This window comes from Protopterus annectens, chromosome 8.part0 (assembly GCF_019279795.1).
Source record: "Protopterus annectens isolate FY-2018-M chromosome 8.part0, PAN1.0, whole genome shotgun sequence".
NCBI lineage: Eukaryota > Metazoa > Chordata > Ceratodontiformes > Protopteridae > Protopterus > Protopterus annectens.
This window is the reverse complement of record NC_056741.1, coordinates 1,638,348,831-1,638,365,973: the sequence shown is the minus strand read 5'-3', so window position 1 is coordinate 1,638,365,973 and position 17,143 is coordinate 1,638,348,831. Positions and strand designations below refer to the sequence as shown.

Below are 17,143 nucleotides of genomic sequence, written 5' to 3'. Positions count from 1 at the left end.
CACCCTGGGGGCTGTGGTGAGACCAAAGGGAAGGACCCGGAACTGGTAGTGACTGGCTCCCAGCCGGAAGCGGAGGAACCTCCTGGAGCGCCTGTCCATCAGAATGTGGTAGTACGCGTCCTTGAGGTCTATAGAACACATCCAGTGATTTTCTCCCAGAAGGGGGAGAATAGATTGCAAGGTGACCATTCGGAATTTTTCCTTGGGGACTGCCAGGTTCAAGAGAGAAAGGTCTAAAATTGGTCTTAGTTCCCCCGTGTTTTTTGGCACTAAAAAGAACCTGGAGTAGAACCCTGATCCAATCTGGTCTGGGGGGACAGGCTGGATGGCTCTTTTCTTTAGCAGATGGCCAATTTCTGCCAAAGTGACCTCCCGTTGACGGGGTGGAACGTCTGGGAGGGACTTCAACTTTGGTAAGTGACGAAAAGGGATGCGGTATCCTCTGGATATGACCTGGAGAACCCAGCGGTCTGATGTTATGGACTCCCATGCCGCTAGGTGCCCCGAAAAATGTCCCCCGACTGCCTCCAGAGTGGAGCAGCCGGGCAACCCCTCAGGGTTGCTGAGCGGGCCGTTCAGAGAAAGGTTCTCTGGACCCAAAGTTCCTGGGAGCCCCTCTGCCTCTAGGGCGGCGTCCTCCCTGTCCTCCTCTGCCTCGGAAGGACTGGTTGTCCGGAGCAGGCTGGGATTGCTGCGACTTCCGGAAAGTACAGTTTTGTACCTACCATAAATGAAGATGTCCGAATTGGATAGCATCTGCAGTCATAACAACTGGGTTGTCCTGTCGTCAGGCAGCCCTTCAGTCGGCCGGATTCCAAAGTCCGGGTCCGCCGCTGATGTCGCACTTCACCCGGCGTCATCTCTGTTGGTCTTGGTATAAAGCACCAGCCGACGCCATTTTCTTCAGTGTTTCTTGCCCCAGATGCCAGAAGCCCTATAGAAGGCTAAAAATTTTGGATAGATGCCAATGTTTCCAAAAGATAGAGGTAAACACAAAAATAAGCATGTATGTACATAAATACAAACAAATACACCATGAAAGAAATCCCCACTAGCTAGCTATTAGAAGGGTAAACACCCTAGGAGTACCACAGAGGGAAGGAGGGAGGGTAATCCTGACTGCAGATGCTATCCAATTCGGACATCTACATTTATGGTAGGTACAAAACTGTACTATGTCCTTCATGGATGCATCTGCAGTCATAACAACTGGGTAGAATACCATAGCCAACTAGGGGAGGAGGATAAAAGTAGATTATGGTGTATTTAGGATCCCTTGCAGAACAGCAGTGGCAAACCCTGCTCGGGATCTGGAATATAGAGGTAAGTTATAATGCTTGGCAAATGTATGCACGGAGGTCCAAGTAGCCGCCTCAATAATGTCTTTGGTAGCCACTCCTCGTAAGAATGCTGTGGTAGTGGCTGTTGCCCTTGTAGAATGAGGTCTTATGTTCTGTGGAATTTGTTTTCCATGGAAGGAGTAACAGAATCGTATGCAATTTCCTATCCATTTGGAGATTGTCTGTTTGGAAATAGCTTTTCCTTCCCTTCCTGTTGCATAGGCTACGAAAAGTTGGTCAGTCTTTCTGCTATTTTTGTTCTGTCCAAGTAGTAGCGTAGCTGTCTATGTACATCCAAGGTATGCAGTATTCTTTCCCCTCTGTTTTGTGGGTTGGGAAAGAAGGTAGGTAGGTGGATTGCCTGGTTTAAAGACACTCTGGATACCACCTTAGGCATAAATGTAGGATTAGTCCTCATGGACACTCTATCTTGGTGGAAGATTAGGAAGGGTTGCACTGCCATTAAGGCCTTTAGTTCTGAAACCCTCCTTGCTGAAGTAATTGCCAGTAGGAAAGCAGTTTTCCATGACAGGTGTTGTAGGTCTGCTGTTGCTGCTGGTTCAAAAGGTGATAGTGTCAATTTTTCTAGCACAAAGTTCAAGTCCCAAGCTGGCAATGGTGGTTTCCTTGGAGGTTTTACATTCTTGATTCCTCTGAGGAACTGCCTGAGCAAAGGGTGTGAAAAACAGGTGGATCAAAGCTGTATTCTGCTGAAATAGCTGATGCATGAATCTTGATGGAGGAGTAGGACAGGCCTGAATGAAGTAGCTCGGCCAGATACTCCAGAATGTTAGGCATATCTATGTTTGATACATCTTTTCCTCTTTCAGAACTCCAGATGACAAACCTTTTCCATTTCCCAGCATAATTCCTTCTAGTTGAAGGCCTGCGTGCTTCAAGAATAATGTCTTTAACTCTTTGTGAAAGTTCTGTATTAGCAGCTGCTATGTGATGTTCCATGCAGTCAGTTGCAGCGTTTTAGGTTTGGATGCATGGTGCTGAAGTTGTTCTGGGTTAGCATCAAAGGCATCAGGGTATTGGCCACATATTGTTCGAGACATGCTCCTCAGCAGTGGGTACCAATGCTGCCTTGGCCAGTTTGGAGCTATCAGGATTATCCTTGGACGTTCCTCCTTGATTTTTAGTAGTACTTTGTGTATCAAGGGAAGAGGTGGGAATGCATATGCTGTTAGGCCTTTCCAGCTGAAGGAGAGCGAGTCCACTTTCCATGCTAGTGGGTGGAATGTCCTTGTGCAGAATTTGTTGAGCTGGTGATTGAGAGGTGATGTGAATAGATCTATCTGAGGCATTCCCCATTTCTTCGAGATAGTCTTGAAGATATCCGGGTGCGGCTGCCATTCGTGGGCATCCGATGTGGTCCTGCTTAACATATCTGCTAGAGAGTTTTCTTTTCCTGGCACAAATATTGCCTGTAACTGGATGTTGTAGCTGAGTGCCAGGGTCCACAGCTCCAAAGTCATTCTGCATAGGGGGTAAGAATGAGTGCCTCCCTGTTTGTTGATGTACCACATGACTGTGGTGTTGTCTGTCCTTATCATCAAGTGGTCCTCCTTGAGAAATGGTCTGAACTTTTGGATTGCCAGTTTTACTGCCAGCATTTCTTTTAGGTTGATGTGCAGGTGAAGTTGGTCCTGTGTCCACAATCCTTATACGCATTTGTCCAGCATATGCGCCCCCCATCCTAGGTCTGAAGCATCTGTTGTGATGGTCTGGCTTGCTTGACCCTTGCGAAAGGGCAGGCCTGGGTTTGACTGGCATGCCTGAGCCCACCATAGGAACTCCTGTTTTAAGCATGGTATTAGTGGGATTTCCGTTTCTAGGCTGTGTCTGTGTTGGGACCATAAATTCTTTAGGTACCACTGTAGTTTTCTCATATGTAGTCTGGCAAATGGAACCAAGATTATGCATGATGCCATGAAACCCAAGGCCTGCAGTACCTTCCTTGCTGTTAACTTGTTCAGTTTTGTTAATGCCAAGAAGTAAAGAGGGAGCTCTTTTTGTTTTTCTGTAGTTAGGAATGCCATTTGTCTTACTGTGTCCAATTCCGCTCCCAGGAAAGTCCTTGTCTGGGATGGTATCAGTCTTGACTTTTGTAAATTGACTGTGAATCCCAGTGCTTGAAGCAAGTAAATGACCCTTTGTAAATCTGTTGTCAGCTTGCTTTTGTTGTCTCCTTGTATCAGGCAGTCGTCCAGGTATGGATAAATTTGAATTCCCTGTAGTCTGCAATGGGCGATTACTGATGCCAGGCATTTTGTGAATACTCTGGGCGCAGTAGATAAGCCAAAGGGCAATGCTGAGAATTGATAGTGCTCTGATCCTGCAAGAAATCTGAGGTATCTTCTGCAGATTGGTCGAATGGGGACGTGCAGGTATGCCTCCTTGAGATCTAGAGTTACCAGCCAACACTCCTTGCCCAGCATGGGAAGAAGTTGCTGTAGGGTCAGCATTTTGAATTTTGGGACAATGATGTAAGTATTCAGGGTGGACAGGTCTAGAATTGGTCTCCAACTTTTTCCTTTCTTGGAACTAGGAATAGTCTGGAGTAGAACCCCTTCCTTGCTCTGCTGTTGGCACTTTCTCCACAGCTCTCATGTTTGCTAACTCCATTATCTGTTGTAGAGCCTCTGTCTTTTGATTTGGAGGTAGATTTGGCATTCCTCTTTGTCTGGTAAAGTGTGGAAGTGGAACCGTAACCTTGATCTATGGTTCGTAAAATCCACTTGTCCTTTGTTATGTGGTGCCAGTTCTTTGAAAATAAGGTTAGCTTTCCGCCTAGAGGAGCTGCTATCTGTTCCCTGGTAGGCGGGTTTAGGATTAAGTCACTGTGGCTGTGTTGATGTAGTGGCAGGTGTTGAGTCTGTGCCTCTGTTGTTACCTTGCCACTGTCGTCCTCTGTAGGCACCTCCTCTGGATTGGTTTCTGCCTCTGGAACGTCTATTCCTGCCCCTTTGAGGTCTTGTGGAGTCAGGAAAGGACCAATTTTTGGCAGGCCAGTTCCTGCTAAACCTTGGGGTTGAACCTGCAAGAAATCTTTAACTGTCTGGACTGATTTTGCCTTTTCTTCCATTTTCTTCATAACCTGCTGGGCAGGTGTACCAAACAAACTTGTTTTATCCATAGGAGCATCTAGCAATTTAGATTTAACATGATCCGGTAAAGCTTGCTCCTTTAGCCATGCATGCCTTCTAATTACAGTGCCAGTCATGGCTGATCTAAATGAAGCCTCCAGTGCATCATAGCCACATTTTAAAGAGTGGTTACTAACTTGCTGTATGTTATTTACCATTTCTAATACATATTTCTTATCAAGAGATTCATCAGTGGTTAGCTTTTTAGTTAACTGATCAAGCATAAACTCTTGGTATTGTATCATGTGAAACTGACAGTTTAAAGCTCTAGCTGAGAGAGTGGCTGAAGTGTAAACCTTTTTACCCCATCTGTCTAATGACCTTGCTTCCCTTTCAGAAGGAACAGGGTTTTTAGCTGTGGTCGCGGCTACTGCCTTGGGACCCTGGGAAATAGTTTCGGGGTCTGCAAGAGGGGCCTTGTAAAGGTGGTGATGAGTATCTGGCACCCTGTAAAATCTGCCTGGTTTGGCAGGGGCTGGGGGTAAAGAATCTGGAGCGGAGCAGACATCATTGAAAGCATCATCCACCACAGAGAGAACAGGAGGTATAGCTAAGGGCCTGTGCTGTGGAAGGTGCAAAAGGTCCTAAGTCTTTTCCTGGAGTCTGAAAAATCCTGTTGCTGCCATTGGAACTGTTCTCGCATGGCATGCAAGGTTTCGCCAAAGGAGAAATCTTCTGGTGGGGAAGCAGCTGGAATGGATTCTTCAGCATCAGAATCTTCAAAATTGGAGAAAGGAGCCTCTGGCTGGTCAGTAATGTCTGATTCATCAGCAGAATCATCAGAGGACACTGGCTCATGGGGCTCTGCCCTAGGTCTCTTCTCTGGGGGCTGAGAGGCCCTGTCTGGGTGAGATTGAGATCCTCTAATTAATGAAATTAAATCTTCTGCCAAAGTAAGCATTTGAGAACTGGAAGAGGGCCTGGTTGAGGGGGGTTTAACAGGCACTGTTTTAGTAGTCTTGGCTGCTTTAGCCCTGGCGAAGGCCTTAATGGACATGGCTGCTGGAGGCCTAGCAGCACCACGTGCTGGGGTAGAGACATCCAAGGGAATGGTGTCTGATAAGTCAGTGGTAAGCACCGTAGTGGGTAAAATTTCTGAGGCCGATTCAAGAGTGTTAGCAGGGACCTCAGTTGTAGAGATAGATTCAGCTGTATTTTGATCAGTTTTCGGTTTCGTCGAAACCGAGACACTCATGTTTGCTTAACCATGGTTTCGCCGAAACCACGGACCGCAGTGTCGGTCTTTTCTTTGCGTTTTGGCAGAATGTAGTCGGAGGATCCGACGGCATAATGTACGCAAAATCAGAACCGAAAAACTGTTCTGCAAACTCCGACCGACGTCTAAGCGTTCGTCGGTTGAAAGAAGCACAGGCGAACAGGCTGCTACGTGGGCTGGGCCTAAGCAAGGTAGGCAGTAAGAGTGGAAATCTTAATGAAGTATTTGTTTCCCACAGGTTAAACAATTATTAACTTTTTCTGACATCGGCTGAGGCAAGAAAGAGTCCCCAACGGGGTACTTAGCTTTAGAAGTCTTCGAAGTAGTATTCGGTAGAAGTAATCTCTGGATCCGACCGACCGGCACTTGCGAACAGCTTTTGCTTCGCGCGCCACGCGGCAAGAAAGACTGAAGAAAATGGCGTCGGCTGATGCTTTTATACCCGAAGACCAACAGAGATGACGTCGGGTGAAGTGCGACATCAGCCGAAGCCGGACCCGGACTTTGGAATCCGGCCGACTGAAGGGCTGCCTGACGACAGGACAACCCAGTTGTTATGACTGCAGATGCATCCATGAAGGACATCCACATCTTCTTCTGACCCTTTTGGTTCCTAGAGTAGGGCCTCTGGGGTGCAGAGAAGCGGATTCCGACGGCAGACAGCGTCTTCCCGTCCTTCTCGATCTGGGTCAAAGTGTCGCGAACGGTTTTGCCAAAGAGGGCAGAACCATCAAAGGGGGCGTTCGCAAATGACGCTTTGAAGGGCTCAGAAAAATCGCAGTGACGGAGCCAGGCCTGACGTCTAGTGACTAGACCTGCCCCCTGCGGCTCTAGCGGCGCCTTCCGTAGCATGGGAGAGTAGCCGCATAGAGGTATTAGTAACTGATCTAAGAGTGGCCATGCGGGTGGAGTGCAGCATTTTGTCCTCTTCCGACATGGACTCTGGGGGAGATGCAGCGTATTCTTTAATAAGATCTCGCTGCATCCTAATGACGTGTGCCAGGTAGTTCAGCGCCCTTACCGAGAAGGTCGCTGAACTAAACATCCGCTTCCCCAAGCGGTCCATCATCCGAGACTCCTTGCTCGGGGGATGGACTGAGCGACTCTCCTGAGCATGTTCCCTCTTGGTGGCCGCCGTCAACATGGCATCTACCGGAGGCCCCTTACTCCAATGGGCACGGTCGGACGGTGGGCTAAGGATCCTATCGGGCCTCTTAGGAATTGGCTCCACGGTGACCGGTTCCTTCCACGCCCTGGTGGTAATGAGGTCCACCAGGGGGTCGGCAGGAGGGGACACCCAAGAGGTAGACGGGCCCGCTTCAAATGCCACCAAGAACACGGACTCGTCCGAGGAAGACTTGGGGGCAGACCACCCCCCCAGATACGGAGCATTTCCATGATGTCTCCAAATGAGACATCCTCGGGGGGTGACCGTGGGGAGCCTTCCCCTTCCTCCAAGTCCGTGTCTTCCGTGAGAGACTCGGGGGAGTCAATGTGCCTCCTTTTGCACGTATGCTTGCGAGGAACATCCTCTGGGGGGCTGTCAGAGGACTCCTCGCAAGCAGCAACCTGTTCCACGGGAGCAGCTTGGGGCACAGAAGCGGGCTGTCCCAAGGGCCGGATGGTGGAAGCCTGACCCAGTGCAGAGAGAGCGAGGGACGGAGCCGAAGCAAGTGCCGGGGGTCCGGAGACCCTCAACAGGGCCCTCTCCACTACATCAAACGCCGAAGGGGAGCCGACCTCGACCAAAGGATTCGACAATCGGCTCCCCCTCGGATCCGAAGAGTGGATCGGAGCCAGCGCCGAAGCGCTCGGATCCGGGACAGTGCGCTCGACACAGACGGCGCCGGAGCACTGATCCCCGGATCCGAGGCTCGGATCCAGGCTCGAGAGGTCGGATCCGATGCACTCGAGGGCAGGGTCGGATCCGGCACAGTACTATCGGCGCCGACCCACCCCGCCGGCTGCTCGGCTCCAACTGCTCCGAACCTGGGTAGCGGGTCGGAGAAGGAGCAATCGGTTTGAAAAAGGGGGATGAGCTCCCCCCCAGAGGGGGGGGGGAGGCAAGAGCACTCCCATCTGCATCTGGGCCTGGATGAACCTTCTCATCATCCAGTCCAGATCAGCATCCGAAAGGCTATATGTAGATCTCGACGAGGCTACCGAGGTAGGCCTAGAGTGCCTCCTCGATAGCCTCGACGGAGATTGGGTCTCCTCCTCCTCAGGTCCCGGTGAAAAACACACTGGAGACCGGAGCCGAGGAGGAGAAGACCGAGCCGACAATGGAGCCGGGGGAGAAGCCCGCTTGGCTGGCGGGGCCGAAACAGAGGTCTCGGCCCGCCGCTTATGGTGCTTCTCCCTCCGTCCTTTTTAGCATCCCTCTCCTCCAAACCAGAAACGGGAGGTTGAGTCCCAGGAGGAGGAGGGGGAGCCGCAGAAGGAATAACCGTGGGTACGGTTACTCCCGAAGGAGCGGAGGTCGGAGCCGAGTCCGGCGGTAAAAGGCCCACCAAAACAAGCTTGGACCTCCGCTCCTTCAATGCCCTGGGGTTGAACCCTGCACAAATGGAACATCCAGATGTGAGGTGTTCAACCCCCAGGCATCTAACACACCGAGTGTGGCCATCAGCTGGGGAAAGCTTATGGCCACACTCGGAGCATTTAGAATAAATAGACTTGTGTTGCTCAGACATCCCAATCTACAACAGTAGTTACTATAACTAAGAAGTAACTAAAGAAAACACAAAAATCACTCACAGGCCCAACACACACACTACGCTAACAGCGAGGGGAGGGATATAACTTTTAGATTAAACACTAAAAAAATTAAATATACCAAAGGGGAAACCTACACTTTCACACAAATAACCAAAAAAAATCTTTAAATTTTACAATTTAAATACTTGAAACTAGCACTTAGCTGGAGAGCTGGAAAACAATCTGGTCACCATGCGCGGCAAACAAGATCTGGGGTCATGAGGGTAGAGCAGGGCATTATGGGTGAGGGGAGGAGCTGAGAGCTTGGATCCATAGCTGGTAAACCATGCCGGTTCGGATCCGATATCGGATCCATAACCCACAGGTTGCAGACAAATGAATCTCCTACTTCAGATCATAGCATTATACATGTTTGTTATAACAATAAATATTTTTGTTTTCTGGGTTTTATTTTTTTTTCTTGGGAGTTTTAAAAGTTTTAGAATGAAAGCTTCTATGAAGCCAGCATAATTAACTGATAGTTTCTGTATTGTGGATGTAGCTGAGGAAGAGCATTCTTAATATAAGAAACAGAAAATGAGGAAAGAGGAGTTTCCAAAGTCAGAGATGCTAGAAAAGACTGCTCAGTATTTTTTGTTTCCTCACCTTAGAGACCCAGTCCTTGTTGCATCCTTAAGCTTAGTGGTTCATAAGTGGTCAATCCACCATGTAAATTTGACTCCACAAGTCCCTCTACCCATCTCATTTGTTCATACTAGTGAGCACTTAAAAGATCATGCAATGAACACCCTTCCCCTTAGACTGACCAAAATTAAAGTTATGTACCTACCACAGCAACAGATCTGTAATACCGAAGCTTCTGTTATGGCAGTTAAGGATATATGTGAAAAGACTAAGAAAAGGTAATACAGAAACTGAGAAACTGGAATCTATGGATATGGATAGCGAGATGCAAGCAGCAAAAATGTTTTAAAATCTTTTGTTTTATATACAGGTCAGGCATGTCTTTTATCAGCCAGAATTGATATTGTGGACAATAGTTAGTAAAGAGTTGAAGGATTTTATCTGGGAGGGGAACAGCGCAAGAGTTAAATGGGGTAAGCTGTTCCTTCAAACAGAACAAGGTGGTTTAGGATTATCTGATCTTAAAGGATATTTTAAGGCTACACAGTTAAGGCTAATATACATAACACAAGCAGTAAGCTAAAATTCAATGTGGAAAAGTATGATGATGAAAAATCAGGGAAGATTCAAGAAATGAGGACAGAGTAGGATGTTGGATGCAGTTCCTTAAAGAGAATAACACCAGACATACAAAATATTATATCCACATATTAGCAGAAAGTATTGTGAGAACTAAGCCAGCACAAGAATGGAGATATTGGGCGCAAATAACTAGATAGTGAAAGGTAACAGAATGGGAAGAGCCAATAACCAGTAAAAGGAGTAGGTCCAAAAATAAAGCGCAAGAACCAAAAACACCCTGGACGAGCACCAAAAGGCACAAAGTACAAGCAGGAAACTCCTGTAGATGTAATACAACTCTTTTATTAACGCCACAAAAGTGGGAAGAGGCCAATAAGACATTTGGACTGCTGGCTAGAGATGGTCTTCCCTACCAGAGATTGATATGAGAATATAGGCAAAGAGAAAGGGATCTGGACATCCTTAGTGAAAGACCTGCTCTGGTAGAGTTTTACTTGAAGCAAGAAGAGAAGCTGCTGTTAAAAAGGGGCATCTATGTCAGTTGATTGAGTTTTCAAAAACTCGAAATTCATATTGGGGATTCGATATGATCAAATTTCTCAAAACTCGAACAGTAAAAAAAAAAAAAATCCCACAAAATTTTTTTTTATAAGTTTCACCTCCATACCCCCTGAAAATTATATATACCAACTCCAAGATCGCACTACACTGAGGAAAACAGTAAATTTCCTGATCCTCACTGTACTGCGATCTCCATTCAAAAGCTTTGAGTTTTCAGAAATTTGATTGTATCATCTCGCCAATATGAATTTAGAGTTTCTGAAAACTTGATCAACTGACAGGGATCCTAAAAAAGGATAATTAGTAAGGCATATAAAATACTGCACAATAACTATAGGAATCAATCAGAGGTGGTTAGAAATGATTGGGAAGACAGACTGGATAAGCCACTTACAAGGAAACAATGGGAGGACATACGTATGGCTTCCAAGTATGCAAAGTCTAGAATATTTAGATTTTTTTTCTTGGAACTGTCTGCACAGGTATTTTTATACGTCAAGCAGACTCCAAAGAATTTTTCCTCTGGTAGATGGCAAATGTTGGAGGTGTGATGGGGAAGAAAGAGGTAACTGGGAATATATGTTTTGGGAGCGTAATGACTAGGCAGACTTCAAAAATTCCTTATAGGGTACTCTGTCAGAAATACTGGCAGATCAAATGGGTGTAACTAAGGAAATGATTATTTTGAGCTGGGACACAGCATCTGAATTAGGTAGACATAATAAGGCCTTGTTAAGTTTATTTCTGGTGGCTGCCAAAAAAGCAAGTACTAGAAAATGAAAATCAAAGTCTAAACCAATTGTACTTATAAGTACTGAATATTGTAACAGAGACCAATTGTATTTGTGAGTACTGAATACTGTAACAGAGATAAAATAACGGAAGTGGGATCTTTAGAAAAGGGTAAGAACAACTTACATAGAAATAAATGTAAATTGTGGGAACAATACATGCAGAACAATTATCTGGAGGAGGAGTGAGGTTTAAAGGAAGGCAGGAAGTGAGCAATTTATCTACTGCTGGAATGATGACAGTTATACAAAAGAACATATGTGATGTATAATGCATGTTAACTGGTAACATGCTAACAGTTTCCTTTTATATGAATCAAAACTTATATACTCTCCACAACTATGCATCTTTGTTGTTCATTTTCATTCTTCCTCAACGAATGGGTCTCTGATCCATCCTTGGATCCGACTCTGCTGCATTTCTTCCAGACTCTGGATCTGACTCTTAAGCTCCTCCCTTTACCCACGATACCCTACAATACTGTATTTCCTCAGATCGAATTTGCTGGTCTATCAGAAAAAGCAGGTTATAGCCCACACAAAGAATAAAGGCAGAAAAGGGGCTCAAACAGAAAAGTACAATTGTGTACACTTACCATAAATGTAGATGTTCGAGTGTACTCACTGTTGCAGTCATCACACTTGGGTTATCTGCCTGCAGGTAGCCCTCAGTCGGCCCGAATACCAGAGTCTTGGGATTTCTGTCTCAGATGCTGTAGCCTCTTCCATGACGTTAGGTCATCAGGGGTATAAAAAATGCAGTCTATGCCATTATATCAGTTTTTCTTGCACCAGATGTCAGGAGCCCCCAAAAAAGGAAGCAATTACATGGTGTGGAACACCTCCAGTAAAAAGTAAATGCCATTGCCATAGGATACGGCCAAAAAGAGGACAGGTAGAAAGTATAGAAAAAGTCAGGGGGCTGAAGGGAGGGTAACCAGGACTGCAACAGTGAATACATTCGAACATCTACATTTATGGTAAGTGTACACAACTGTACTATGTTCTTCGTGTTTCACTGTTGCAGTCATCACACTTGGGTTGAATCCCAAAGCTGAGGAAGGGTGGAGGCAGTCAAGAAATATTAGGGCTGGCTAGCAGGCCTTGTAAGACTGCTGTGGCAAATCCAGCTCTGGATTTAGAAAAGATAGGTAAGTGGTCATGCTTGGTGAAGGTGTGTGCAGAACTCCAGGTTGCAGCTTCCAGGATGTCCCTGCTAGGGACTCCTCTGAGAAATGCTGTAGCGGTAGAGGTAGCCCTAGTGGAATGAGCTCTGATTTCCAGTGGGGTAGGTTTTCCATGGTGTTTGTAGCAGAAATTAATGCAGTTGGTTTGCTTTGAAATGGCCTTGCCCTCTGCCCCTGTAGCAAAGCTGATTAGCAGCTGGTTAGATTTTCTGAAGGGTTTAGTCCTGTCAAGGTAGAATCTGAGTTGTCTGTGCACATCTAAGGAGTGCAGGATCCTTTCCGCTTTATTCTGAGGATTAGGGAAAAAGGTTGGTAAATGGATGGATTGATTTAAAGCCACACTGGATACCACCTTGGGCATAAATGATGGGTTACTTCTGAGGGAAACCCTGTCAGCATGGAAAATAATGAAGGGTTCTACATCCATTAGTGCCTGTAGCTTAGACACACTTCTTGCTGAAGTGATGGCTAGCAGTAAGGCTGTTTTCCAAGAGAGAAATTTCAACTCTGCTGCAGCAGCAGGCTCAAAGGGGGGAAGCGTGAGTTTCTCTAGTACAAAGTTAAGGTCCCAGGCAGGGGTGGGAGCTCCCTCGGGGGCCTTAAACTGTTAGCTCCTTTCAGGAACTGTTTGATGAGCGGGTGAGAAAAGAGAGGTGGCTCAGTATTGTAATGAGCAGACATGGCAGAGGCATGAATCTTAATTAATTTATTTATTTATTTATTTTACATTTGTTAACCGGGAAAGTCTGACTGGAGCGAGGTCCATTTACCGCGGAGTCCCGGGGAGAAAATCTCCACTATTATACTATATGTTCAGTGATAATATATGCAATACTAAACATTATTTACAATACAAGATATTACATGCAAGAAAAACATGATTAAAGTGATTTGTTCAAAACTAACAAAAGGACTTCATTGTAACAATACAATCATCAGATACATCACATATGCCAGTATAAACAGACAATATTTTTTGCTGAGCAGGTTTGAGCGTAACTGATGAAAAGGATAGGCCTCTGTGGAGCAGCTCTGCTAGGTAATCTAGGATTTGAGGTAAGGTGGGCACAGCTTTGTCCTTTCCTTGAGACTGGCTCCAAGAACAATATCTTTTCCACTTTTCTGAATAGGATTTCCTAGTACTAGGCCTTCTGGCCTCAAGGATGACGTCCAACACCTGTTGGCTGAGGGTTGCTTGTGGTGTATTCAGTGGATAAGCCTGGCTGCAAGGTTCAGGGTTTGCAGCTGTGGATGCAAAATCTGTCCCTCCTGCTGGGACAGCAGGGAGGGGGTCTGATGTAGGTGCCAGGGTGGCACTGCTGTCAGACTGCGTAGGAGTGGGTACCAGTGCTGGCATTGCCAGTCTGGGGCAATAAGGATTGTCCTTGGTCTGTCCTGTTTGATCTTGAGTAGTACTGAAGAGAGGAGGGGCAGTGGGGGAAAGGCATAAATTGAGAGGTTTTCCCATGGAAAGGATAGGGCATCCACTTTCCACGCTTTGCTGTGAGGGTTTCTGTTGCAAAATCTGCACAATTGATGGTTTTGGGGGGAGGCAAAGAGGTCCACCTCTGGTGTCCCCCACCTGTGGATTAGAAGTTTGAATGTGCTGGGTTCTAGTTTCCACTAGTGTGGGTCCAGTAGATTTTTGCTTAAGTCGTCTGCCAGTGAATTTTGTTTGCCTGGCAGGAACTGAGCTTGTAGGTGCACTTGGTTGCTCAAGGCTGTGTTCCACAAGGCCATGGTTAGCCTGCAGAGTGGACGGGAATGGGTTCCCCCCTGCTTGTTTATGTACCTCATAACTGTGGTGTTGTCTGTCTTTATCAGGAGTTGTCCTGGAAGGATAAGGTACTTGAAGGCTGTCAGAGTATTCGGTACAGCTAACGTTTCTTTTTGATTGATATGCAGGGGAATTTGTCCTGGGCTCCACTTGCCTTGAATGCATTTGCCTGCCATGTGAGCCCCCCCATGCATAGTCTGATGCGTCCGTTGTCAGAGTTTGGGTGGCGAGGGGTTGAGTGGTTGCATGCCTCTGCCCTTTGGCAAGGAATGATAGGAATCACTGTTTGAGAATGTTGACACCAGATACTTTTTAAGTATCACTGAAGTTTCCTCATATGCAGTCTTGCATATGGAATTAGTAGAATGCATGAGGCTATGAACCCTAGGGCTTGCAGAATTTTTCTTGTAGATAGCTGGGTTTTGGCGGCCATTAGTTTGAAGTAGTTTGTCAAATAAGCCTGTTTTTCTGGAGTGAGGAATGCCATCTGGGAAGCTGCGTTCAAGCTTGCTCCCAGGAACACAATCTTTTGGCTGGGCACCAGTTGTGATTTCTTTTCGTTGATGGTGTACCCCAGAGAAGTTAGGAGTCTCTCTACAAATGCCAGGTGTTGAAGTAGCAATTCTTGGCAGTCCGCCTTATTCAGGCAATCGTCCAAGTAATGGTAAATTTTAATATTTCTCTGCCTGCAGTATGCAATGGCTGGAGTCAGGCACTTTGTGAACACCCTGGGCGTAGTAGATAAGTCACAGGGAAGTGCAGAGAACTGATAGTGCATAGAGTCTACCCTGAAACGTAGATATTTCCTGCAAGATTCCCTTATGGGGATGTGCAGATATGCTTCTTTTAAGTCTAGAGTGACTAGCCAGGCGTCTTGACTAGCATAGGAAGAAGCTGTTGCAGTGTAAGCATTTTGAATTTTGGGACCACCAGGAAGGTGTTGAGAATTGACAGATCCCGGATAGGGTGCCAAGAGCTCTCTTTTTGGGGAACCAGGAACAGTCTGGAGTAGAAACCCTGTCCCTTTTGTTCTGTTGGAACAGGCTGAATAGCCCTGATACTGAGAAGAGAAAGTACTTGCTTTTGAGCCTCTGCCCACTGGTTTGGAGGAAGGTCTGGCATCCCGTTTGGGGTTGGCAGTGATTGGAAGTAGAATCTGTATCCCTGGGATACAATGTTTAAGACCCATCGGTCTTGGGAAATGGACATCCAGTTTTTTGCATGCAGGGCGAGTTTTCCTCCTAGTGGTGCAAGTGCTTGGGCCTGGCTGGGAAGGATGATAGGCAAGTAATTGTGAACTTTTTCCATAAGGGGGTGGCTTACCATTCCCTATTTTTGAGGTGGTAGCACTCCATTGTTTAGATCTCTGCATACCCTGAGACTGCAGTCTTGGTGGTCTGTTGCCCCTGGGTTTGGACTGAGAAGGCCTGGGAGGGACTGGGAAGGACCAGTTTTTAGAAGGCCAATGCCTACTGAATCTAGGTGGCTGGACCTGTAAGAAATCTTTAACAGTTTGCATAGATTTAGCTTTTTCCTTCATCTTTTTAAGAATTTCTTCTGCTTTTGTGCCAAACAAACGTTCCTGGTTTAATGGAGCATCCAGTAATTTTGCTTTGACATGGTCTGGCAAGATTTGTTCCTTCAGCCAAGCATGCCTTTTCAGTACAGACCCAGTGACTGCAGCCCTGCAAGATGCTTCTAAGGCATCAAAGTCACACTGCAGAGTATGTTTACTAACTTGGTTTGCAGAATGCATTAACTCTTGTAAATCTTTGTTTTCTGTACAATCTGGAAGCAACAACATTTTTTGTTTAATTAGTCCCATAATATGCTGCTGGTACTTCATGTGAAACTGGCAATTCAAAGCCCTGATGGCAAGAGTTGCAGAGGTATATACCTTCTTACCCCATTTGTCTAAAGTTCTAGAATCCCTGTCCAAAGGGGTAGGGTTTTTAGCTGTAGTAGCCTTAATGCCTTTAGGTCCCTGGGAAATGGTCTCTGGATCCGCAGTGGGATTTTTAAAGATACATTTGTGAGAGTCAGATACTTTGTAGTACCTGTCAGGCTTTCTAGGAGCTGGTGGTAAAGTATCAGGGGTAAGACTGGATTCCATGAAGACATCATCTACAATATCCAGGACAGGGGGTATAGCTAGAGGCCTGTGCTGAGGCAAGTCTAAAAATTCTCTGAGTCTCTTTTTGGACTGAGGGTAGCCCTGGCATTACCAGCGGAAATGCTCCCTTAAGGTATGCAAAGTTTCATCAAAAGAAAAATCCTCTTGAGGGGAGGCAGAGGTAATGGAATCCTCTGCATCAGAATCCTCATAGGTAGATAAGGATAAGTCCTGCTAATCAGAGGGGTCTGAGTCCTTGGTCTCATGGTCCATAGAATCAGAAGGAAAATCAATTCTTTGTATTTTAGAGGGGGAAGGCTGACTTCCCCTAATTCAGGTTATAAAGTCTTCAGCCATTCTAAGCATTTGATTCTGCGGCATGGGAGCTTGAGCATGCGCTTTGGTTGTCGGTTTTCTAGGTGTAGTGCAAACTCCGGGCCTGAGAAACTCGGTAGTTTTAGTCAAAACCAAAGTTGCAGGTTTAATATGAACATCGGAAGGTCGGAATACACCCTCAGAAGCCAGTGCCTGCACAGAGGCTCCATATCTATCCAAGGTAGAAACATCTGCAGGTTCCATAGTCGAAGAAGCAACTCGTGGCATACCGAACTCCGAATGGGTCTCAGCAGAGGCCTGCGAATCTGTAGAAGTGGGTATCAGGGGCTGTGAAGGTGCCTCACTAAGTACGGACTGGAGACTAGCTTAACGGAAGCGTCTTCGGCAGTTCTGGACCTATGCGGTCTGTCTCTGTCTTTATCTTTACTTTTTTTCGGACGATCGGTAGTCAGATGGCTTACTGAAGCCATTTCAGAATATGGAGAACAAGAGCGAAAGAACTTAGTGACAAAGATAGCCCGAAGACGAATAGTTCGGGCGTTAAACAAGGCACAAAACCAACAGCGAGGAACGTCGTGGTCTGGGCCTAAACAGGTGACGCAGTAAGAATGAAAATCTCTGTGAGGTATTTGCTTTCCACAGGCAAGACAATTATTAACTTTTTCTGACATTGGTTAGAGTAAGAAAAAAGGATCCCCAACGGGGTACTTAGCTTTAGAAGACTTCAGGTTTGAAACTCGAACAAC

At 46.3% G+C, this 17,143-nt stretch overlaps 1 protein-coding gene across 1 annotated transcript in view; it reads right to left on the bottom strand.

Annotated features, from left to right (window-relative positions):
- JAM3 (junctional adhesion molecule 3) overlaps positions 1–17,143 on the bottom strand; it is a 1,464,991-nt gene that overhangs the window by 649,103 nt on the left and 798,745 nt on the right. The gene's annotated exons all lie outside the window — the stretch shown is intronic.